Below are 24,989 nucleotides of genomic sequence, written 5' to 3'. Positions count from 1 at the left end.
CTGCAACACCTCTGCTAAACCCACATACACACACACACATCAGTCAGTCTCTACAAGGTTAAATGTAGACACGTCAAACATTGTCTGACACGATGTGTATCTGCTTAAGATTCAAGACAAACACATCCATTTCTACTGTCAGGCAGCGGAGCTTTGTTGGGTGTTGTTTTTTTCTTTCTTTTACATCCAGTGAAGTGTGTTTGTGACTGTGGGAGAGAGATCAATCAGCTGCTGAGATTCGTTTCACATTTTCAGAGTTCCCGAGTCTCATCTGGGCCTCGCTGTGAACAGGATTTGTTATTTTGCTTTCGGACACTTTCACTGATTCCTCCAGCAGAATTATTATTCCTAAAGAAACCGTCTGTTCACACGATGCAGGATTGTTTTATTGCATGATTGAAGTGCACGGTGGAGGTGCTCAGGGTGAATGGTGGGTGTACAGAGCACAGGAATTGTCAAACCGAGACCAAAGAGTTCACATCGAGATGCCCGTCTGTAATTTATGCAAGAAAATCACTTTACGTCAGGTTCACACTCAACCTGACGCTCATCAGTTTCATTACGTGACATAACCTGTGTTTCCACAGGTGGCTTATTGACCGCTTGATAATCCAAGCATGAATTTAAGACGCATGAACCGTGAAATGTTGGTCTGATAGCTGTCAAACCTCAAAGGCGTAGGGTGTCAGAACCTAAACAGTCGGTTTTGTCGAGTGTAACGTATCACAGCGGGCGGCGACCCGTGCTGTCCACAGTGAAGGTTTACTGCAAGAGATCATGTTCGAATTCACCCAAAAATATTCCGTAGTGTGCACTCACCGTTTGGCACAGATACTGATTTAGGTTAAATGCAAAGAAACATGTCTTAAGGTTTTCTGTCATAAAGCTGGACACCTTAACTAAGTCCAAATATCAATGCAGAGAATGCATTAGTCCGGAGGCTAGGTAAACTTTCACTGGCCGCTATTTTTTTTTGGGGGGGGGGAGTTTGCCCTGTTGGGAACTGATTATGCTCCAATATGCTTCTGACGGGCTAATCAAATCATTCGGGTGGGTCTTTATGTGGTGATGCTGTGACACTCTGTGGGCCTCAAGGCCTACTTCCTGTTGAGGGTGGCTGCTAGGATCTGGGGGAGGGGCTTGTTTTCCCTAATTGCTGACACCTGTGACTGCCCACCTGTAAATACTGGGGCAAGCAGTCTCAATCTCTCTCTCCTGTCTGGGTTGAGGTTGTTGTAGGAACGTATCGGCTTGCATGTTCTCGCACTTTGCGCGGTATTATTTAAGTTTAATCAGTAAATTTGAGTTTTACCTTAAAGAAACATATGTGGTCTCCACATTTTGTCCCTCCTCTGAGCCAGGTCGTGACAACGCACAGAAGAGCGAGAGCAACGTCATCTGAGGAGACGTGGAGTTGAAGGTGCTCACGACAAAATGGCTCTGATTGGTTGGAGGACCATCCAATAGCAATTGCACAAGTGGTCAGGCTCATATTCTGAGAGGAATCTCAAAATTTACAGTATTTTTTTCAAAGGAAAGTCTCAAAAATTGAAATTGTTAAGTACTGTATGTTCTTGAGACGTGCAAATTAATGAAGCACTACCTTTATTAGCCGCGTTTAAGTCACCAGGAGGTGCTCAGGGTGGATGGTGGGTGGACAAATCCAATTTTTTGGTTAAATAAAGACACTGCAAGCTGTATTATGTTTTCTAATATCACTATAACCAATAAGCTATCAGTACATCTTACTCAGAGGTATTTCCAACTTGTTAAATATGTAAATTGAAAGCATTTGCTCATGCAGTTGATAGGGTTTGAAATTGAGCCACAATTGTGTTTCCTTCATGATTTAAAATAGGGCATTGTTGCCGTAGAAACACATTATAATGACATTTAATCCCAGCTGTAACATCTCCATTATCTCTGACCCAGCAACCTCTCGCACGAGAAGCAGATTAATCTCTGTGTTCCTCTGTTGCACAACAAACAACAGATTACAGTTGTACAGGTGGCAGTGTTTCAACAGCCAGACGACGGTCGCGGCGGCCGGAAGGAGGAGTGTACTGTCAGTTCATTTATTTAATCAGAAATCAGACAAAACGCTGATGAATAAATAATTGGGTAAATGATGAATATCAGATTCCATTGTTCAGCCGGGCGGATAATTGTTTGACCTCCGCTACTACTGCAGCAGTCAACACAAATATAATACAGATGGAAATGATGGCGTTAGTCAGAGGGCCTCGTGAGGATAGTTAAACCATGTTCCCATATATAAATATATATACACAGCCACAACATTATGACCACTGACAGGAGAAGTAAATAACATCTTGTGACAATTCAGTGTTCTGCTGGGAAACTTTTGGACCTGGCATTTATTCATGTGGATGTTACTTAGACATGTAGCACCCACCTAGACCAGACCAGGCACCCCCACCCCATAGCAATGACACTCATCAAACAACATGAAGAACAGCACAAGGTGTTGACCTGGCCTTCAAATTCACTGATCAAGTATCTGTGGGATGATCCACAGAGGCCCCTCCCCTCAAATACCCCCCCCCCCCCCCCCCCCTTAACAACAATCTGTTGCCAGACACCACAGGACACCCTCAGAAGACCCATGTCCATTCTCCGATGAGTCCCAACTGTTTTGGAGGCACCACAATATGAGGAAGGTGGTCATAATGTTATGACTGATATATATATAAATATGTGACGCACCACACCCTACAGTGGCATCGATCTGACAGTCACAGACAGTGAGTGATGAGCTTTCATTACAGAGCAGACTGCTCTGGACAAAGAAGACGGATCATTACACCGTCCAGCCGTGGGAACAATAGAGGGAACAAGCTGACTGCAGGCTGCCAAAACTCCCTCGGTTACTCCAGCGGCGACGCACACCCTCTGTCTCTCTGCTGCCGAGTCCTAACGAACACATTGCAGCTGCCCCGATTTCCACCAGTTGTAACGTTCACTCTGCTGAGTCTCTGCCAGCCTCTAGAGGCGTGCTGAGACGGCCCGATACCAACCCGGTCGAAACCCAGAACTTTCTTTACTCGTCTGGATTTTCGTGCTGGAAAAACAACAGCCTGAGGATGTGGATGTTCTCCGAGGTCTGCGAAAATGTTTGATCGTGCTGCCAAGAACCTGCTCCAAGTTTCTAAGAGCACACTTTAGTGCCTTTCGCTTGTTGTGCATCCTTCAGTGAGTTCTGCATTTAATTAGCTGATAGATCGAGAAAATGAATCTGCAAGGTTTCTGACAATCGAACAGTTGTTTGTCCCACTATTGATTAATGCTGCACCTTCTCAGATTTGTTGAAGCTCTTCTTTGTCTCACGTGATACTAAACTGCTCCAGTTGGCTGTTCTTAGCTGACAGAAGTGTGACTCTGTGTCGTCGCCTGCTGCTGTCGCCCACCTCCTACAAAGTTTGACGTGCTGTGCGTCGCCTCTCCTCCCTCAGCTCAACCCAGGCTGACCTTTCTCCTCTGACCTCTGGCATCACTGAGGCATTTAGAGTATAGTTTCTCTATTTCAGACCATTCTCTGTAAAACCCTAGAGATGTCTCCTTGTGAAAATCCCATTACATCGACAGTTTCTAAAAATTCTCAGAATCCCAGCTCAACTCAAAAGCCAGGTTTGATTCTTAGCACTTGCGACGTTCAGCTGTTCTCCTTTTACTGGAGAACAGCTAAACACATTAAAATCTCTTCTTTGTCCAGCATGCCAGACACAAAATCAACACAAGTACAATTAATAATGACATCTGTGCTGCATCGTCTTTAAAAAGCGTAGAACGTGACGACGGAGACATGCAGCCCCTTCGCCTCAGTCTCCTTCCTCTCTCTCTCTCCGTGACTTGTTTTGATGCAGCTGAATTCACCGCACCGCTGCCTTGCTCATCTTTTTGTATGTTGCGTCCTCATTAAAAGCTTATTAAAAATGGGGAAAGCAACAGGAACAGTTGTAATCTGATCACTCAGTCTGCTGAGCTGGCAGCCATATGCACAGCGCTCTGAATCGGTGCCGATGGTCAGGCCGCAACAACAAACTGGTCACGTTGTCTGATGTTTACCCCATGGAGGGCAGAAAGAATGGATTTATTCCAAAGGATCAAGTGTTTACATGGTTATGAAGAGCTAATATTTCCCGGATTCTCAAACGTCTGCACCACCCTTTTAATCAGGTTGAAGTTACTCCTGATCGGTGGAGTCTCCTCTGGTTGAGTGAATACCAGTGTCCATGTAAACGTAGACACGAGTGAGTTTTGTAGCTCTGTAGTTCACAAGGCCTTAAAAGACCTTATTCGGCAGAGCTTGAACACAACTACACTATTCTCTCTCTGTGAATGTGTTCTTGCATGAACGCCTCCGCTGTATTTGGAGGCTTAATGTGTGTGTGTTTGCTCGCACAGAGCAGAGTAATGGTTTCCGAGAGCGTCTTCAGCTCCGTTTGTTTCCCTGAGATATGCTCCCGGGCAGCTTCTCGTCCTCCTCAGCCACTTCTCACGCCACACTACACCTCCCAGAATTCATCTGTCTACAAGCTCAAGTTGAGCTATTTATCAATACAAAACTCTGTTTGGTTCTGCAGTACGGATTGGGAGTAAGTGGTACGGCAGCGTTCTCGATGCTCATCCTACAGATACTTGATCAGTTTGGGATCTAGTGAATTTGGAGGCCAGGTCAACACCTTGTGCTGTTCTTCATGGGTTTTTTAGTTGTTCCTAAAGCTTTTTTTTGTGGCTGCATCCTGCTGGGGATGGCTGCTGCCATCAAGGAGTGTCATTGCTATGGGGTGGGGGTGCCTGGTCTGGTCTAGGTGGGTGCTACATGTCTAAGTAACATCCACACCAATGAATGAATGCCAGGTCTAAAAGTTTCCCAGCAGAACAGTGAACTTTCACAAGAGGGTCAATGTTATTCACTTCTCCTGGTAGTGGCCATAATGTTGTGGCTGATTGGTGTAAGACATATTTATGTACATAAACACAGCTTATGTCCACCCCATATTTTATACTCATACAGTTTGTATATGTTGTATATTTACGTCTTATTTTCATGCCTACCACTTTTCTTGCACTTGACAGCTGGAGTCTGTAGATGGTTCTTCTACATGAGATGGTATTTTTGTCTTAACTATTTTTTATTTTGTTTCTCATGGCAACCTCCTGGCTCTGCAGCTGAGTTAAAGTCACGTTGGGATGAATCTTTCTAATCTTTCCCACTGAGCTGGAGTCATGCGTCTAGTCCTCGCCCGAACCGAGAGCTAATGCTGCTTTCTATTTAATGACTTGAGCTTCCTCCACTGTGAAATGTGTTTATTTCTACGTGCTCTTAAAGAGTTTTGGAGGACATTTGAACTGTGGGTGCTCTTTCCTTTAAGGGAGCAGAATTTTAATAAACCTAATTCTGTACCTTCCTGTTTGTGCGTTAGACCACGTTAAACATGCATGGCCGCATTTGAATTGTGCTCTTCGTGCGGCGCAGGAAGTCCGCGGTCCGCGCCGGTGAGACGTCAGGGTTCATCTCTCAACCTTTTTACAGCTGAGCAGGAAAGTAGCTGGAGGAGATGGAGGAGTGAGCGGACACATCTTTCCTCCTCCTCTTGTGTTCCTGGCCCCTGTTCTGTCTGTGCTATGTAGAGCATGGCTAAGTCACACAATGACACGCTCCTCCTCTAATGCAGGTGATTCCAGCGGCAGCACTCGCTCTTTCTACTTTGCAGCAGACGTACTCCGAAGCCCTCCTTTCAGACACAGAATATGGAACACAGCTGCTTTCTGGAGGCATTAAAGTGAGGGCCTTGTGTCTTGCAGTCGTACAATAGGGGGAATTTTACGTTCATTTATTCAGATATTCCGCAACGTTTACACAAAGAGCCACAGTGTGTGTATACAACGCTAGTCAGTACAGGAAGTTAGGTATAATTTAAGGACGCTTATGCCTCATTTCCTACTTTAAGGAAGGGTGTGACGTGAGTTTTGGTACCAGGCTTCTTTCTTCATTTCCATGGCGGACAGTACCTACGTCAATAAGGATGCTGATCATCACAGCAGCCATGCATGAAAGAATCAAGGCAAGAATATTTGTACCGGGGATGTCCTGATGGCCGGTCCAGGCATTTTTTAAAATGATGGCGTTGGATCGGGCTTCAGCCAAGCCTGATCTTTGCTCTAGGTCTGCCATAAACCAAAAACCACGTCCCTGTAGCGTCAAAACTTCTTCTTCTTCTTCTTCCTCTGTTTTAGTGGTGGTTGGCTAGCGTCAAAGCTGCCCAAAATCCCAGAAGAAGAAGAAGAAGAAGAAGAGGAAGAAGATGCAAAACACATCTGCTCTGTGGAAGAACTGTACTTTGGAAACTAGGTAGTAAAAGATCGTGATTCAATACGACCTCCCAAAAAATCTCAAAATGGAAAACATGGAGTCTGGAAAGATATCCCAGAGAGGGTTAGAGAAGTTAGGGCGTTGGATTACCAGAACATTTCTGTAGCAGAGAACTTCTCAACACTACATGTCAGCCACAGCTCTACTGGAACTTCATTCATTCATTTTCTGTCCTCGCAGTGGTCGCAGTGGGGGGCTGGAGCCTATCCCAGCTGTCACTGGGCCAGAGGCTGGGTACACCCTGGACAGGTCTCCAGTCCTACGGCCGATTTAAAATCACTAATGAACCTAACCAGCATGTCTTTGGACGGTGGGAGGAAGCTGGAGTACCTGGAGAGAACCCACACAGACACAGGGAGAACATGCAAACTACACACAGAAAGGCTCCAGTCGGCCATGATTGATTCGAACATGTGATGTAGAAGAATACAACTAACATAAGAATAGAGTTTATGAATCTCCAGGGGAGGATTTTTTTCATTAAAGACCAGATCGTGATTCAAATCGGACCCAACATTACATCATGACAGTTTGCGGAATAAAAGAATTGGTGGTAATTGTTGCTGGTCGCTTGGATATTTGAAAGTATTGGGTTTTGTAGTAGTGTTATGCTAATAGCAGTTCATAGACCACTGAAAAATATCACTGAAGGACGTTATCGGGCTTCACGGTGCTACGTCAGGAAACAAGAAAGGTCCAAGTCAGACCAGGTCTGTTCCACTCCGGATCAGCTGGTGTTCATTAAAGAGTCTGATCTTCTAACATCCTCAAAAAGATAAACATGGTTGATACTTGCAACCAGTGTTGTTGACCGATTACATCAATTGTGTGTTGCCAAGGTAGACGGACGTAGCAGTAAAACAGGCACCTTTAACTGAAGTAGACTTTCTCTGTAGCTCTGTTGTCTTTACAAGCATCTCCATCCAGAATTTCAGACAAACTGTGAGCTGTTTTCATCGTTGTTCGGTCTTTTAAGCAAAAGCTTCGCTGCACATAGACAGAAGCAGATACTGGTTGGGGTCCATGTTTGTTTTGCTGCAGGAATATAAAAGAGGTGATGTTCTCTCGGGAACAGCAGGATCCTCTGCCACCAGAACTACCCGTCGCCAAGTGTTTTATCTGATGTCTTTATACAAAGCGTATATAAAAGAATGTGCATACAGTCTTCATGTGTGGTTTCTCCCATTGGTTTTTAGGTGTGGACCAAGCTTTATCGTCTTTGTTTTGGACGCATCTGATCTGAGAGGAGATGCTTGAACCTCAGAGAGAGTGTCCGACTGTTGTTTTGCCTGTTTCCATCATCATTTAGGGAACCTGTCCTCTTATTATCACATTTAAACTACTGCACGTATAAATACTGCATGTCTGCCCCACGTTTCTCCACTTACATTGGACAGTGGTTAAATTTTAAAGTCATGACGCCGGAGAAAATGTCCTTGAAACCAGTCTCCAAGTTTCTTTTCTTTTTCACTCGTGAACTCGTCAAACTGAGAAGTCCTTGTAAAGTCATTTTTCAGGCTGCTACTAAATCCACACAGATCTGTTTCCAGGGGTTTTTACCTCAGAGCCAGGGAGCGTTTGGCGGCCAGTCACTCATTTTTGTCACATTTTAACCTCTTATTATATTGACTCGGGGAGTTTTCCACTGGGAAGCCTGTAAAGAGATGTTGGAAACATTACGTTAAAGGTGACTGAGTTTGGAATAAAAGCTCTATTGTTGGAAAACTTTATAGACTTGGACTCCAGATCTTTTCATCTGCATTCATTTTTATTTATACCAACTTAATCTCTCTCTTGACTCTCATTTATGTTTGCAAACCATATTTTGTAAACTGTGCATTATTAATAGGGATTTACAGACAAAGACTCCTTAAATAGATTGTATAATAGTTTGATTTCTTGCATATTTGAGCGATTATAGTTAACGCTTGTGATTTGTCCACATGGTGCATGCAGTGTGTTTCCAGTACCATATTCTTTTAATGCAAAAACGTTTAACATTTTTATAGCATAATTGTTTTTGACCTGAACTACCAGAGCGTCCTCTTCAATGTTGGCCGCCGTGCATCTCTGCATAATAACAGAACAACAATTTCTACCCGAATGAAACACAATTCTAACACGGAGCGACTAAACGAGCCTGGAGCAAAATGAAGATAATTGCGATGTTATGTCGAGGTTTCAGGCTGCCACTGCATGCTCCCGTAAGCGTAGTCACTCATAAAATGCACATTTTATTTATTTTTTTCGGCTTGTTCAATTTGTCAGTGAAGGTTCTCAGTCATCCAGGTCATAGTATATCCAAAAAAATAAAAACGAGGTGAAACAAGAGCAAGTGGACAGTTTGCTCCTGTAGTCGTCGTTAACAGACCCCAGTCATGAGAGTTTCCCACGGATGTTCCTATTTAACATCTCATTTACTCCTCACCAGTCTTTGAGAACTGAAGAAGCTACTTGGATAAGTGGAGAAACCTATTTCTTTCTTTCTTTCTTTCCTTCCCACTGCCATCAGACTCCTCAACAGCTGACAGGAGTCCATAATCACGGACTACCTCATGTCATTGCACATTTTCATTTTGCAGTCGTATAATTGCACACACAGTTGATGTAGTTAATATATTTTTTTTAGTGTATTTTTCGCATTGCTGCTTTTTAAAATTGCCTTTATTTTGTTCCATCGTCATTTATCCTATTTTGTGCTCAGACTTTATGTCGTGTGGCGTTCATTGTGGACGGCAAAGGAAGAATCTCATTGTGCTGAGAAGCGTGATTCCTTGCTGCGCATGTGACAAGAAACCCTACGAGTCCAGATGTTTCAGCTCGTGTCTTGGATTTGAATTTGCACGGTGTTCCTTCCTCATCTGCTCTGATTGAATAACATACAGGGTGGCTCTGATGCCCCGCCTCTCCCCCGATGACAGCTGGGATAGGCTCCAGCCCCCCCCCCCCCCCGCGACCCTTCACAGGACAAGCAGTTACAGAAGATGAATGAATGAATGACATACATGCTGAGCCCATGCAGTAAACTTAGAAATGCTGTTTTCATTAAATGAATTGAACTCTGAAAGTCGCTGAGATGTTCTTCATTTTTCTGGGCATGTCCTTTTTTGAACAGGACTCTGAGGTCTAGCGTTTTTTTTTTTCTTTGGTTGCAGGGTAGAGGGTAGATTCAGGTTGAGGCCAGCATTATTAAGGGTGAGGTCCTCACAAAAATAGGAATAAGAAGGTGTGTGTTTGCATTCGTCACTCCTCCTCCACCTCCTGTCAAGGTGCTGCCTCAACATAAATATGCATTTCCTGTCTCCACCATCATCTTGGAGGAAAAAATTTAAATTTAACATTCGTCTCACTGCTTCCTTCTCCTTATTTTAGGTGTGTGTGTGTGTGTTTGCGTGTGTGTGTGTGTGTGTGTGTGTGTGTGTTTGAGTGTGAAATCTCTAACCAACCACTGAGCCTGCAGGGCACCAAGGATAGAAACACATTTTCACTCACACTTCCTCTTATCTTCCTTTCTAATTTTCCCACACCCTGGCAATGGAGACGCTCACACACACACATACACACACACACGCACACTAAGCGTGGCAGGGTTTATTTTTCCATGCAAAGACTATAATGCATGCAGAGCAGTACAGTGATATCCGGCTGAAAATGGGGGGATGGTTTAAATTTTAATGACTTGTGCAGGAGGAGGCCGTTATTTCATTGGAAACACTTGGGTGCACAGGGCAAAATCTATAATCCTCTTTATTGGAGGGAGTCTCCGTGAGCGTCCTATGGGACTCCTGCCTGTGTACGTGTCCGTGTTGTGTGTATGTGAGTGTGAGGGGGGTGGTGGTGATGGAGCTGCCGTGAAATCTCTTTGTTCTCATTCGGGAATATTTCCATTTGAGCACACGGGGATAATCAGCTGTGTCTCATGGAGAGTAATAAGTGCGTGATGGCTTATTTCAGAATTCAATTTGGAGGCGAACATCAAGAGGTGATATTTTTCTTTCCATACGATGCATATGTTCATGCATGCGGGCGTGCAGGCGAGGGCTGTAATTGGACGCGATTAAAGTCAATGCTGCGTTCAGCAGCGAACACGGCTCCCACATTCTCCCACCATACTGACAAGCTGTAATTTGACACATGATTTATGAGCAGACATGAGGAACGCCGCTCCTTCTCCACAGCTCGTGCACGGCGGCGAGCAAAAGTTCCAGGCACTTTGTTTGTGTTGTGATCCGTCGTTTGAACGTTCAGGGAGACGTCTGATTGTCCCAAATTCATTCTGCAGCAGGACAGAGAACCCAAAAAGTAAAGCTAGAGTCATAAAGAACTGTGACCAGCCTCGAGGAGAACGGAGGTTTGAACCACAGACTGTAGCAAATATGGACGTCGCGTCTCCACTTCCTCCTCCGTTGATCAAACTGATGCTAGATTTCCAGGGACATGGGTGGCGCCATCTTGTGTGTCTAGAGGAGGTGGAACTTATGACCTATACTGCATCCAGCCACCAGGGGGAGCTCTACTTGCTTTGGCTTGCTTCACTTTTGAGGAGCTGTCACGGCGTCCGCTTTTTAAACAGTCTATTAGCTTGAACCATAGACAGTATTAAGATGGACGGCGGAACATGTCCTCAAAAGTGAAGCCAAAGTAAGTAGAGCTCCCCCTGGTGGCTGGCTGCAGTGTAGGTTATAAGCTCCACCCCCTCCATGTTAGTGGATGGGACTTGGACCAAACTAAAACTAAAATACACGTCATGTAAGATTTTACGAATGGTTTCCGTCATTTTAGGCAGTTATTGAGGTTCGTTTTAGTTCAGAGGTCTTCAACAGGGGGTCCGCGACCCCCTGCGGAGGTCCTGCAGGGGGTCGCAAATTATTTTTTCCATAAATTTAAATGTCTTTAAATACACATATACATAAGTAGGGGGTCCACGCTCCATCTCTCCATCAGTTTGGGGGTCCTTGGCCTGGAAAACCCCTGGAACACCCCTGGAAGAGCCCTGTTTTAGTTGGTCATTTGACGCTATTTGAAACAGGATGTGACATAATGGCAACTACCAGTGCCGTAAAGCGGTTGGCATGGCATCATCGATATCGCGGCTCCTCTCTAGGACCGCGCTGCGCAGACTTTGGCTACAAACTCGCAAGATGGCGCTGCCCGTATCCCGGGGAAAATAGCGTCAGTTTGACCAATGCAAGAAAGTGGCGACGCATTGTCCATATTTATATACAGTCTATGGTTTGCAGCAACCTTTAGGGCAGGACTAAACGTGTTTAAAGACATTTTTGGTCTCTGTAGGTAATTTCTACGTTAATGACAACTGTACGGAGTTGAACGTGTACACAACTCACTTGTTTAATTATCTCAAAGCTTACAGACGGACAGGGACGTTGCTAACTGTCCGTCTGGACATCACCTGTCTGCCTCAGCTCCACTCATGCGCCATTTCTCCAACAGTTTTCGAATTGATTGGGTGTTAGATGGAGTCAGGCAATGGGAAGACGACAACGACAACCCACACTGAGCTCCAAAACTGCTCTTCGGGATTCTAGTGACGTCACAGAGGTTTCATCCACCTGTATACGCAGTGAAAGACAAAGACGCAAGGAGAGAAGAAATGTGTTTTAACTTACATTTCTGATGATGGCAGCTTGATAAACAAATACGTTTCTACCCAACCAGCTGGGATTTTCAGTGTTAAATGTACCAGACTCTCCTCTCCCCATTATTCACCTACTTTTCCTAACCTCAGCCAAGACAAGACCATAAAAGGGTTAAAATAAAACGTTATAGCCTCTATGAGATCATATATTTTGGTGGCTGTGTCGACGATCAGCCTGTTCCTTAAAATTGTATTTGCTTTTTACATTTCAGTTAAATGTCAACATTAGTTCTGGGAGGCAGAGTGCCTTAAACCTCTGCTCAGTTCTGTACCTATATTGACATTTCTTCTATTTATACTCCCCTTTTATCTATTTATAAATGGCATAAGCGAGCAGAATCGATGACACCGCTGGGCTGCAGATGAGAGCACGAAGACGCGAGCTGATGCGGACAATTATCTGTTCTCGAGGCATGTGTGTTTGTGTCCGACAGTTCAGTGTCCCAGCAGGCGGGGCGGATCATCCTATAGACTCGGCGTGTGTTATTGCATCTAATGCCAAATGACACATCTGTATAATGGAAGCTGTAACAAGACAGGCAGGCGGTCTGAACTAAACAGCCACCAGAAGATTAATAAATCTGTAAACGATCATTTACTTTGGAGAATGTTCAGGCGGCGAGCTCCACAGGAAGATGCAAAGCAGGGATCTAGTTTTTCCCACAAATGCTGCGTCAAATTGAAAGCGATATTTTCTTTTTTTTTGTTTGTTTTTGTGTGTCTGTTTGCTTGTGTTTTCTCAAGTTGCAGTGCATTTATTCCTCCTCGCTGTAAGTTCAGCATCATAGCCTCAAATGGATTATTGAACGGACACAGGCTCCGGGGGTTCGGGGCTTCGGGGGAGGAGGGCTCTGTTTGAAGTGACGGCTCCCATTACTTTTTGGAAAGTCATTCAGATGACTACAAAGGCTGGAAACCACCCTCTGCAAAGGGATGGGAAAAAAAATGGAAAAAAGGGCTGTGTTGCAAAAAGTCGTAAAATAACCACAGAGCGATTAAGAGAAAGACACAAGATGTCCTCTAACGGAGACACAAACAGCCAGGGCATTTGCAGATGTTTTGTGTTTCTTCCAGCCTGAGGTGTTGCTTCGAGGCAGCAGAAGATGGGAGGCTTGTTGTGTCTCGTAATATTCGCACTTTAATCTGCTTTACATTCAGATGGAACAAATGTTTACGGCGTGGGAAGTCGTGTACGCAACAACCGCCGTAAGGTGACCGTTGGCGTCTAGAAGCCACAGACTTTTAAACATGCACCAATCAGGCATAACATAATGACCTTCTTGTGCCTCCAAAACAGTTGTGACTCATCAGAGAATGGATATGGGCCTTCTGAGGGTGTCCTGTGGTGTCTGGCTGCAGAATATTGTTAGTGGAGGGGCCTTTGAGAGGGGGGGCCTCTGTGGATCATCCCACAGATACTTGATCAGTTTGGGATCTAGTGAATTTGGAGGCCAGGTCAACACCTTGTGCTGTTCTTAATGTTTTTTGAGTTGTTCCTAAAGCGTTTGTTTCGGCTGCATCCTGCTGGGGATGTCTGCTGCCATCAAGGAGTGTCATTGCTATGGGGTGGGGGTGCCTGTCTGGTCTAGGTGGGTGCTAAATGTCTAAGTAACACCCACACCAATGAATGAATGCCAGGTCCAGAAGTTTCCCGGCAGAACATTGGATTGTCACAAGATGGTCGATATTATTCACTTCTCCTGGCGGTGGTTTTAATGTTGTGGCTGATCGGTGTGTTATAGAATTACAATTATAAGAAAAGAAACCCAACATGTCCCAACTTGTGTTAACACCAAGAGCTGTGTCTCATATAGACCTTTTCTCATGGCCGGTGGTAAACATGACCCCGTATTAGCGCTGCAGTACTTCACCTTAACTGGTCAACATCCAGCACAGTCGTTTCATCTGGTTCCAGTATGAGTTACAGTCGCCCATCCACTCCAGCCGGTGCGTCAGCGGTAAAGTGAGACTACTGGAACGATTGCCTCTTACAATGCAAACCAGCCACTCTCTGCACATCGCATCAAATCACACACACTGCCTGTCCTCATTGCACGGGAGGAAAATCCTGATCAGAGCCATTTTCCGCTTGTGCCCACGATTTAACCGGGGGCCTCTCCGTGACCAGACTGCAGCTACAGTCGGTCGTGGTGGATGGGAGCGTGAGACGCGATCAGATACTCGGTGAAATACCCAGATCCTGACACCGACGTGCTTTTACCTCTTTTCACTCTGCTGTCGATGACGGCGACGGCCTCTCGCGTTTAGCTCACTGTGGCTGACGCTGGTGGAAATGACTGACAGATTAGATGAGCTGTAGCTAATTAACATGAATCTGTAATGGCTGAAATGAAACGTTTTAATGTGCTCTCTGCAGCTGGTTTCTGTATTCAGACAAAGATAGGGAGTACAAACACGCATTCACAATGTTTTTTTTATATTTGCACAGAGCCAAGCGAGCAGTTTAACACCGCTTCACGTCTTTATGCTAAGCTAAGCTAACCAGCTGCTGGGTGTACGTCACATTTAGTAGCATCGGCTTTCCCCCCTGACTCTCTTTAAGCATCCTGGTCACATGCATTCACTATATAACCTTTGTAATAATTTTAAACGTACGTAGCGATTGCTAATGTTTATTTCTGTTCCAGTGATGTGAATCTTGTATTTGTTTAGTGCTGCAGCATTTAGTTAATGGACAGAAAGTTAATTTATTTAAAATATTTTTATAATGTAATACTTACAGGGTATTTATTTTAGGTAAACTTACCAAACCGTTGCAAATTCTGCCTTCTTAGTCGCTTTTCTCGGTTTAATGTCATAGTAAAATCTATATATTTTGTTTTTTGACTGTTAGTTGGACATTTGCAGACATGACCATGGGGCTGCAAACCTCTTGGCGCAGGATTAGGATTGGGGTTTGATTGCATTTGATCAAATCTGAAACCAGAATTTGTTAGATTTGCACAAAAAAAACCCCCAAAAGCAACAGTTTTCAGGAGCAGCTGCTAAATGAATCAGAATTAATGTTAATGAAGCGTGACTAATAATCACAACCTGTGCAGCAGATTATTATCGATCGATGTTAATTGTTGAGTCACACTGAAGTAACAGCTGGAACATCACAACTTTGAGGGTGATTATTCACAAACTACCCCAATTATTAGAGGTCCTCCCGTTTAAAGCTTAATGAGCTCCAGATATTGATCCGGTGCATGAAAAGCTGCAGCGGCGCTTTGTCTGTTTAAGGATTCAGTTTAAAATTCTTTTACTTGTTTTTAAATGCGTTCATGGGCTCGCTCCAGGGTGTTTGTCCGACCCGGTGCAGCCATACGCCTCCCTCACGCTCACGCAAATCCTCTCTTAAAACACATATTTTCTTTTTCTGGGTTCTGGGTTCAGTCACATAACTGCTATTTGTTTGGACTCTTCCCGGTTGGCTTCAAGCAGATGGGTTCCAAGGTTTCTTCCTGTTAAAGGGGAGTTTTTCCTCACCACTGGCGCCTTAGTGCTCGCTCTGGGAGTCTCAGGCCGGGTTTTGTAAAGCATCTTGAGACAATTTGTGTTGTTATTGACTCTATGTAAATAAAATTGATTTAAAACTGAACTGAAAAACCGTTTCCTCAAACTACAGATAAGTATCCGGTCATTAACAGACCCCGGTCATTTCAGTTTCTGATGGGCAACAACCACATGTGTTCCTGTTTAAAACCCACCAGTCCTTAAATGAAATGTCTTCAAGAAAAGTCCAGTTGCCCTTGTTTCAGCTTGTTTTTTGGATACACCACTTCCTGGATGACTGAGAAACCTTTACAGACAAGAGATCTTAACAAATCCAAGTATTCTGCCGCCTGGGTTTTTTTGGATTAATGCTCGTTTCCATCCATTACTCTTACATGAATGCTGGTTCTAATCCTCCAGTATGTGGCAATCGATCACTGCCTAAGAAGAGGACATGATAAGATCCAGTCCAGTAGCAGAAAACTTATTTCTGTTCGTTTCATATGAGGAAGGTACAGTTACATCAGTGTTTCCATCTACTCCATGTCTCTCCAGTGGCGTCTTCTGTGAACACGTCGCTTGTGTTCATCATGATTTATTCACCAAATCTGTTTCTGTTGCGCTTTCTTGCATCTTATTCACATAAATGCACCAACTTCAGCCAAATATTGCGTGTGCATGGACCGGGTTGGTGCAAGATTTCAGGATTTTCCACACTTAAAAAAACGGTGGATGATGGCAACACCCTTAGAGAGGCTCTCCTGGTTTAATAAAGACTGAATCAGGATCAGAAAACACTGCCCTGCTTGTACCTCTTCAGTCTCGCTGTGAAAGGATAAATTTTCATAAACTCTCCAAAATCAACATCCTGAAAATCTTTGAGCAGTGTTTTGGTAAATAGCTCTCTCTTCTTCTTCCTCCTCCTCTCTTACCCTGCCTGGTATTTTTCCTCTCTCTCCGTCCCGGTGTCATTAACGGTGATTTATACCAGGGCCCGCTGGAACACGGATGGTGCCAATAGGTGCGACGCGGGTACATCGTCCCGGCCGCCGCCGCCCGGCCCTCCCTGCTCACCCCGCCTGTGATTGATCAACGCAAAGCAGAGGGCCTTAAAGAGAAAACACAAAATTAGTGTTTGTGTTTCGGCAGACGGGAGCTGCCGTGATGAATGGCGAGGCTGGAGGTTTGTTTTGGACACCTTGAATTTCTCCCGATCTCCTGCGCCAGTGAATTTATTCACATCAGATAAGCATTCCTCTCTTGTCTTTTCTCCACCAGTGAGAAGGATCCGAGCCTCACACGCGTCTGCCGCAGTTTAAATCCAGTAATTATGAAAGTGTCGGATCACCAGACCGGTCGGATTTAAATCCCGCTCTGCTGCAAAACAGAAAACGGGCCAAACCGCAACGGAGTCTGAAAATAGAATAAGTGGATAGGACTCACACAGTTAGGTCTATATGTGTTTTGACACTGACATAATTTGGGTTATTTTAGCTGTTTATCAAAAGTTATTCACGTTACAGTTGTATAATTGACTTAAAGTGCAGACTCTCAGCTTTAATATGCACATTAAGCCCATATCAGTATATAGTTTCAATTTGACTCTGGGTTTAGTCACATAACTGAATAACTGCACACGTTTAAGATCCTATACGCATTTTGAAACCAGAACACTGTTAAAACAAACGCATATTTTGAGAAATATAACAAACAAGGAGCTGAAAAATGAAACTAAATCACAGCGTTACACAATCCCGGGGTCACTAACGGATTATTGCTGCCCTCATAAAGTCACACAGACCAACTAATTTACTAATTCCCTCTCTGCGTGGTCCACATACATCGGTCTCATTTGCACAAGTGCCATCAGATTACGCAACGGGGAGAGACGATCTCATTAAGCCGTATGCAGATTTCCTCGTCGTTTGCATGCCGATCAGCTTGGGCGGCGTCGAGGCGGTGAAGAGAGAGTGGAAACGGGGGTGGTGAATAAAAGAGGGTAGAAACGGGAGTAGGCTTTTATCAAGACAGAGAGGGGAGGGTTAAAGGGGAACTACTGTTTTTTACAACCTGGACCTTATTTCTGGCATAAAATACAATCGTTTACTCACCCATATAACTTTTGTGTCATTTGGAGTCGTTCGGGAGATATTTAGATCTGCGTATATCCATATAATGGGAGTGAATGGGGCACCGAAACACAGCCTCTAAATTACGCATTATCTGCTGCGAAACTCGTTCATTTCACCAATATTTTGTTATCGTATGCTCGTGCTGCTAGTTTTTTGCAACGTGCCTGAATATTTTTCCGATTCTGGGGTTTTGGACGAACCGTAGCAGTAGCAAATTACAGGTAAACAAGCCGACCGTTTATGTGCGCGACGCTCAGAGATGACATCAGACCCCGGGTGATGATAACAGGTAACTCCAGACTCAACGGGGAATAGCACTAGCGTACGATAACAAAATAATGCTGAAATGGACGAGTTTCGCGGCAGATATGCGTTATTTAGAGGCTGCATTTTGGTGCCCCAGTCACTCCCATTATATGGATATACACTGATCTAAATATCTCCCAAACGACTACAAATTACACAAAAGTTATATGGGTGAGTAAACGATCATATTTTATGCCAGAAATAAGGTCCAGGTTGTGAAAAACACTAGTTCCCCTTTAATGCAGCAGTTTCGCAGCAGATAATGCGTTTTTTAGAGGCTGCGTTTCGGTGCCCCAGTCACTCCCACTATATGGATATACGCTGATCTAAATATCACCCGAACGACTACAAATTACACAAAGGTTATATGGGTGAGTAAACGATTGTATTTTATGGTCCAGGTTGTAAAAAAAAAAAAAACACTAGTTCCCCTTTAACAGGTTGATTTTGCATTCATTTTCCGCAGGCAGCTCAGTTGTGTTTGCAAGATAATACGACAATCCTTTAATTTATCCTACAGTATAAGGACATTTGCAGGGTTTTTCACTTTTATTCATAAATTACAAGATTCCTAAAAGGTGACAGCATAAAATAAAGTAAAAGTAAGATTTTCTCTTTGATTACTGTGAAGGTAAAGGAGAGCACCTATCCGTCATCTATGGACCGTGCTCTTAGGGGTGACCGGCCTCACCGGGTCACGTCGGTTCAGCCTGTGCACAGAGGGGAGCTGCTACTGGAAGCTTGGCTGCTTCATTCCAGTCTGGACTGCTTTTGGCTCGGGACTGTCTTTGCCATATGGCCTGCTCTGGCACTAGCACTCTGTACTCTCCGCTCGGCTGAACACTGAACAACAATCAGTCGCGTTCTCTTCGCAGGCTGTGCCACGGCCGTTAATCATCAGTTTATTTAACGCTTTCATGACTTTAAGCGTGTTTTCTTACACTTTAATTATTCATTGGTAGCAAAAAATCGTCCTCCACACGTCGTAGCTTAGCGTAGCTTGCATTTAGTCTCTTACTGAAGCAGAGAGAGTGGAGGTTTAATCGCCTCTTAGCTGAAATCGTTACCATGTAGAGCTAATTAGCCTTCTATCTTCAGTAGTAGTCACTTATCTTGTTTAACAGCCATGTCAAAATGTTAAAAATGATTAATAGGTAGAGCTTTCTTAATGTGTTTGTCTGGCAAGCGGTTCAACCTGATGTAAGTCCGTCATTTCAGGGGATGCTGGATGCATGGTGGTATTGTTCTTTACAAATGAATCTCATATGTCTTTTTGTTTCACTTTTATTATTAGAAAACAGACAACATGGTGAAATGGCCTGCTTTAATTACCTTATTGGTACAGTGATGGAACAGTATCTGGGAGTCAACTTCAGTACAGAACAGATGAGGCTCATGAACCATACGCTGCTGATTGCAAGGAATCAGTTTTTGAATCATTTAAAAGCAGAACTTGATCATACTGTGGGTACGACAAAGCCATTCTGAGCAGATCAGTCAGACTCTTGGTCCTGCCGCTATGAACACAAACATCCAGGAACAAATTTGACCTTCAGTTGCTTCGGCAACGACTTCACAAAAGCAAAAAAGTGTCTCGACTTCCAAAACACTGAGGGATACTTTGAAAGTCTCTGAGAATCTGAACCACTTCATCTGAACCCCGCACAAAAATGCTGGAGATGCTAGAGCACTTTGAGAAAAAAATAGCATCAGTTTAGCCGATGCAAGAAAGCGGGGATGCGTTGTCCATATTTATATATAGTCTATGCCCCCACCCCATAGCAATGACCTGGTCTCCAAATTCACTAGATCCCAAACTGATCAAGTATCTGTGGGATGATCCACAGAGGCCCCTCCCCTCAAAGGCCCCCCTTCTGTTGAAAGACACCACAGGACACCCTCAGAAGGCCCATGTCCATTCTCTAATGAGTCATAATGTTATGGCTGGTTGGTGTATGTCACAGTAAACTTTATATCTTAAGGGTTTGGACGTCCCAGTGGATTCATTTTACTGTTTTTCTGTGGTTTTACTCTCTTTTTAAACATGGTTTAATTAACAACATGTTAATAATGGTTTCCACATAGTCCGTTGGTCAAATTTTATAGGCTTGTTGCACTTGGTGCTAAAAAATAAAAGCTAAGTTGCATCATCGCTGCTGTTTTTTGATTGGCCGGTTCGTTGTTGTCAGTGAGATGCTTTAGTTCAAACGGTCTTTTGTCCGTGGGCTGGACAGACTCTTGTCAGGATCTCATCAGCTCTTTGTGTTGGTTGTCTCTACACAGTTTTACTGCTTTTGTTTCTTCCGGGGTTTCTGTTCCTCCCCCCTTTTATTTAGAAAGGTCAGTACAGCCCAGCTGGTGCTCAGTGCTTTCACCCTCAGGACGCAATAAATCGTGCAGCTGTTTTATTAGCGACTCACCTCTTTTCGCCAGCCTCGGATCCTGCACGTTAACATTCAGAGAGTCAGCACGTTGCTTCGGGGGGACTGGGAGGGTTGAGGTGATGTCATGGCTGAACCTGAAGACATCTCACACATTTGCTTCATTAGGACAGCGTGAAAAAAGCCTCAACACAGGACCTTCAGAACTAATGATGAATATGTCTCTGTCTCCACAGGGACCTACAGACGTGAGCTGCTGCAACTCAACAGTAAGTCACAAGTTTATCTTTACTGTCACTTCAGGTCATAGATTTATAGTTTTTTTTCCAGACGACTAAAATGCTGTAGAGCTACAATATGTCTGAACATAATTCAGCCAGTAATGATCCGACCACATCTCTGCTGAAAGCTGGTGAGACGGCAGAGCTGGTGGAGGGACGGCATATCAGCGGTTGATAGTCAGACCATTGTTTGATAAATTGTGCTTGAGTTCAGTATGGTTTATAGAAGTAAACATGCTGCTGGCATACGTGATTGGATGTGTGTTTGTTGTGCGAGATTCATGCTGGTCTGTGAGCGGAGTCTCATTGTAGTCCACTTCAACACAACACAGATCTTTGAGCACTTGCTGTCATTCACATGGTTTTGCTGCTCTTCAGACTGGATTTTGAATGTACAATAGTTTCCTTTGAGAGTCTTTCTATCATTCTGCATTTGGATTTTTTTTAGACACATTTCTCATACACCGACCAGCCACAACATTATGACATAGGAGAACTGAATAACATTGACCATCTTGTGACAGTTCAGTGTTCTGCTGGGAAACTTTTGGACCTGGTATTCATTCATGTGGATGTTACTTAGACATGTAGCACCCACCTAGACCAGACCAGACATCCCCACCCCATAGCAATGACACTCCTTGATGGCACCAGCCATCCCCAGCAGGATGCAGCCTGACACAGACACACACACAAAAACACTTTAGGAACAACTAAAAAAAAAAAAAAACATGAAGAACAGCACAAGGACCTGGCCTCCAAATTCACTAGATCCCAAACTGATCAAGTATCTGTGGGATGATCCACAGAGGCCCCTCCTATTGTGGTAGGAGTGGATAACTATGAGGCATGAAGACTGGGCAGGTTGATGAGGTCGTGTCGTGCAGCTCTGCAGATCAGAATCATGCATCTTTAGGTTGGAGGCACAAGAAAATGGTGGATGAGGGAAGACGAGGGAAAAGGAGATGGATAGAGGGACACACATCTAATAACATGCTTTACAGTGGTAGCATAATGTATGCATGGATAGTAAGGGAGAAGAAATTAGATAAGAAAGACAGTGGCAGCATCGTTACATATTATTTTCCAGGAAACCGTGTGATGTATAAAGAAAACATGAAGAACAACACAAGGTGTTGACCTGGCCTCCAAATTCACTAGATCCCAAACTGATCAAGTATCTGTGGGATGATCCACAGAGGCCCCTCCCCTCAAAGTCCCCCCCACTAACAACATTCTGTTGCCACACACCACAGGACACCCTCAGAAGGCCCATGTCCATTCTCTGATGAGTCACCACAAGGGAGACCTGCACAATATTAGTAAGGTGGTCATTATGTTATGCCGGGATTATATTAAAGAATCTGTTTTTGCTGATTCAGTTCCAGTCCAGTTTGGATTTTGAAAGTAAGATCTTTAGACACAGATCTCAGATATTTGTCTTCGTTCGCAGATATTCGTCAGAGCTTTCACTTTTTCAGAAAATGAACCCCAACATTTCAGAACAGTCTATATTTTCCCGTGTGGTGTCACACAGCTGGGCTTCACTCAAACCACGATGCTTCAAAAGTATTTTCGAAACATTCACTGGATTCAAGACTGAAGCTGATGAAGCAGCCTCATAGCCTTTAACCACAGATTTTCTTTTGATCGTGAGTAAAATTGGCAGATTTGATCAACTTTACTTACAGTATTAGGTCATACTTGTGTACGGTTGAGCTTTCCAGGAGCGTTTGTGAGATCTTCTGGCTTCACGAGCTGGAAATTTGTCCACGAAAATGTTTGTAACAGCACGACTGAGACAGCTGAGCGACGTTAAGGTTCAGATTTCTGTTTAAACTGTAGTGTAGGTAATAAATGACCGTAGAGATATTTCTGTAGCACATTTATCTTCTTTGATTTGCAGTGCATACATTTAGACGGACTTCCTTGCATTTAAAATATCTTTGGTTGGTATATATATGTGTGTTTACCAGAGGCTGAGAAAAAGCAATAAGGCTGGATTAGGATGGATTAACAGCGCCGCCATCCTCATACATGCTTTCTCCTCCCTCTACCTTTTATATTTCCCCTTCTCTTATCCACCACCTTCCTCTGTTTTCCCCCTCTTCTTTGTTGCCTTTTTCTTCTTCTCCCTGACGTATTCACCATCTCTTCTGCTGCAGAATATTCCTTTGTTTCTCTTTTCTTCCCTTCCTCCTGTGTCCCATCCTTTCTCTTTCTATTTACGCCTCCTCTCCTCTTCAGCCATCCTCTATTTACCCTTTCTTACCTCTATGCCTGCATCTCCTCGCCTTCTCTTTCCTCTGTCTCACCTCTCATTTGTCCTCCATTTCTCTCTTTTTTTTTTTTCTCCCTTCTCACCTCACACCCCCATCTCCTTTCCCTCCCCCCCTCCCTCGTCTTTGGAGACAGCAGAGGAGCGCGGGGAGCAGCAGCAGAGGCCACAATTTACATCTTGATATATCAGTTTCCTGCAGCAGCGGAGGCGGTGATGGATGGCGTGCTGCCCGGCGCCGCGGCGCTGCCGTGAGTTACCGTGGTGATTACCGGCAGAGACGGCCACTCACTGGCCACTTCATCACAGTGACTGGTGGGGAGGAAGGCGAGAAAAGAGAGAGAGAAAAAGGAGAGAGGGACAGAAAAACACAATCGGAGGAGAGTGTAGAAAAAAAAAAAGGCAGCGGTGGTTGCTTGAGGCGGGATGGAGGGTCAGGATGACCGGAGGGAAGAATACAGGATCAGATAAAAATAACAGATATTCAGATAACGTTAAGTCAGATGAGACTGATATTTCCTCTTTGTGCAAGCAGCAACATCAACGGCTAAAAAACACTGAAGTGTCAGAAACGGCAGTTCCATAAATGGCCACTAGAGGGTGGCGTCAATCCCTGTAGACCTCTACGTTAAGCTTGTTACGTACTCCGCGAGAAGTATGGGGCTGCAAGAACAAGAACAAAGTTCGTTCTGGCCCGGTAATGTGTACTAGAGAAACTCGAGTGTCTAACTCCGGGGGAAGTTATCATAGGCCCCTCCCACTGCAGCATACGACAAATTTCCCACTAAGCATTGTGGGAAATGCGGGACATAGACGGCAAGAGTAACTTTTCGGATCACGGCGTTCATTCGCCATGCACCCACACACAGTATGACGATCTCTACCCACGAGAGATTAGCGGTCACACTGCGAGTATTAGCATCTGGCGGCGAAGTGGTCACTAGCTTTCTGCTTTAACCACGCTCACTTCCAATTTCTGACCAATCACAGAATAGTTGCCGGACATCACACAAGAAAAAAATTCTTCCTGGTTGATGTATCGAGAACAAGCTGCGAGAACTCCCAAATGAGGAGTTCACGCGAGAACAAATTGTCACAATTGTTACAAAAACAGTTTGTGTCTCTGCAGCTAATTTCTAAATTCACGACAAATGTTCGGGGAAGACTTTTTATGCAACTCTCCAGTTTAAATTACATCAAGGCTTAACGTTGTGCATGTTTAAGGGCGTGGCTGCTTTGAGTGACAGGTGGATGTCCTCACCTTGTCCCTAGCTATCTGCCTCGGACCTACTCACGCTCCACTTCCTTGATCATTTATTAATTAGCTTGACAGAGTAGGGCACTGCCAAGATGGAGACGGCCGGAGACGCCACACTGAGCTTCAAACGCTCTTCAGGAATCCTATAGGCAACATCACAGTGGGTTCATCCATCTTTATTTACAGAGACACTATTAGTTTAGGTATTAATTAGGTTCTTTAAGTCTATATTTTGTGTTCAAGGTTGAAAATCATGCACAAGCTGGACCGATTTACCAGGTGGATTTAATTTGCTGGATCATGGCGCAGGCATGAAGTAACAGATTGTAAAATACAAGCATCATCAGCATCGTGTTTACTGAGCTGCATGTTTCTGTGTTTTATTGTGTTTCCCGTATAAGTGGCTGTGTTCAGCTTATGATCGATATTTCCTTTGTTGTTTTCCAGCTCCAGTGTACTCCGCCCATAATTGCGAGAAAGGAACTTTGTCCTTGTACATAATGCAGAAGACAACATGACATAAATTGGTAAAGAGCTGATACAGGCTCGACTGTAGCGGCTCTGAGGCTTCGGTCTCTGCTGCTTTTTCCTCGTAAAACCCGGTGCTGCAGTCTTTTTCCTCCATTTCTGTGTCTCATCCCGTGGTTTTGGTGATTTCATGTCTAGACCGGCCGCTGCCTGCCATCCAGCTGAGGGAAAATCTGACATGTCCTCCTCCCTCCTGCCCTCCATAAAACCTGAGGAAAAACAGATCGATGCCGGGCAGCTCGCTCGCTCCCTCATTTTGCTGTGGGCTTATTGA

General features: G+C 44.3%; 1 protein-coding gene across 2 annotated transcripts in view; it reads left to right on the top strand.

Annotated features, from left to right (window-relative positions):
- The window catches only part of enox1 (ecto-NOX disulfide-thiol exchanger 1), a 112,109-nt gene that overhangs the window by 13,366 nt on the left and 73,754 nt on the right, over positions 1–24,989 (top strand). For both annotated transcript variants that reach the window (XM_084544683.1, XM_084544682.1), the window contains exon 2: positions 20,607–20,639. The gene's annotated coding sequence lies outside the window, so the exon portion shown is untranslated. The remainder of the gene's footprint in view (positions 1–20,606; positions 20,640–24,989) is intronic.

This window comes from Chelon labrosus (genome assembly GCF_963514085.1).
Source record: "Chelon labrosus genome assembly, chromosome: 5".
Lineage (NCBI taxonomy): Eukaryota > Metazoa > Chordata > Actinopteri > Mugiliformes > Mugilidae > Chelon > Chelon labrosus.
The sequence above is the reverse complement of the archived record's forward strand: the minus strand, read 5'-3'. Positions and strand labels throughout refer to the sequence as shown.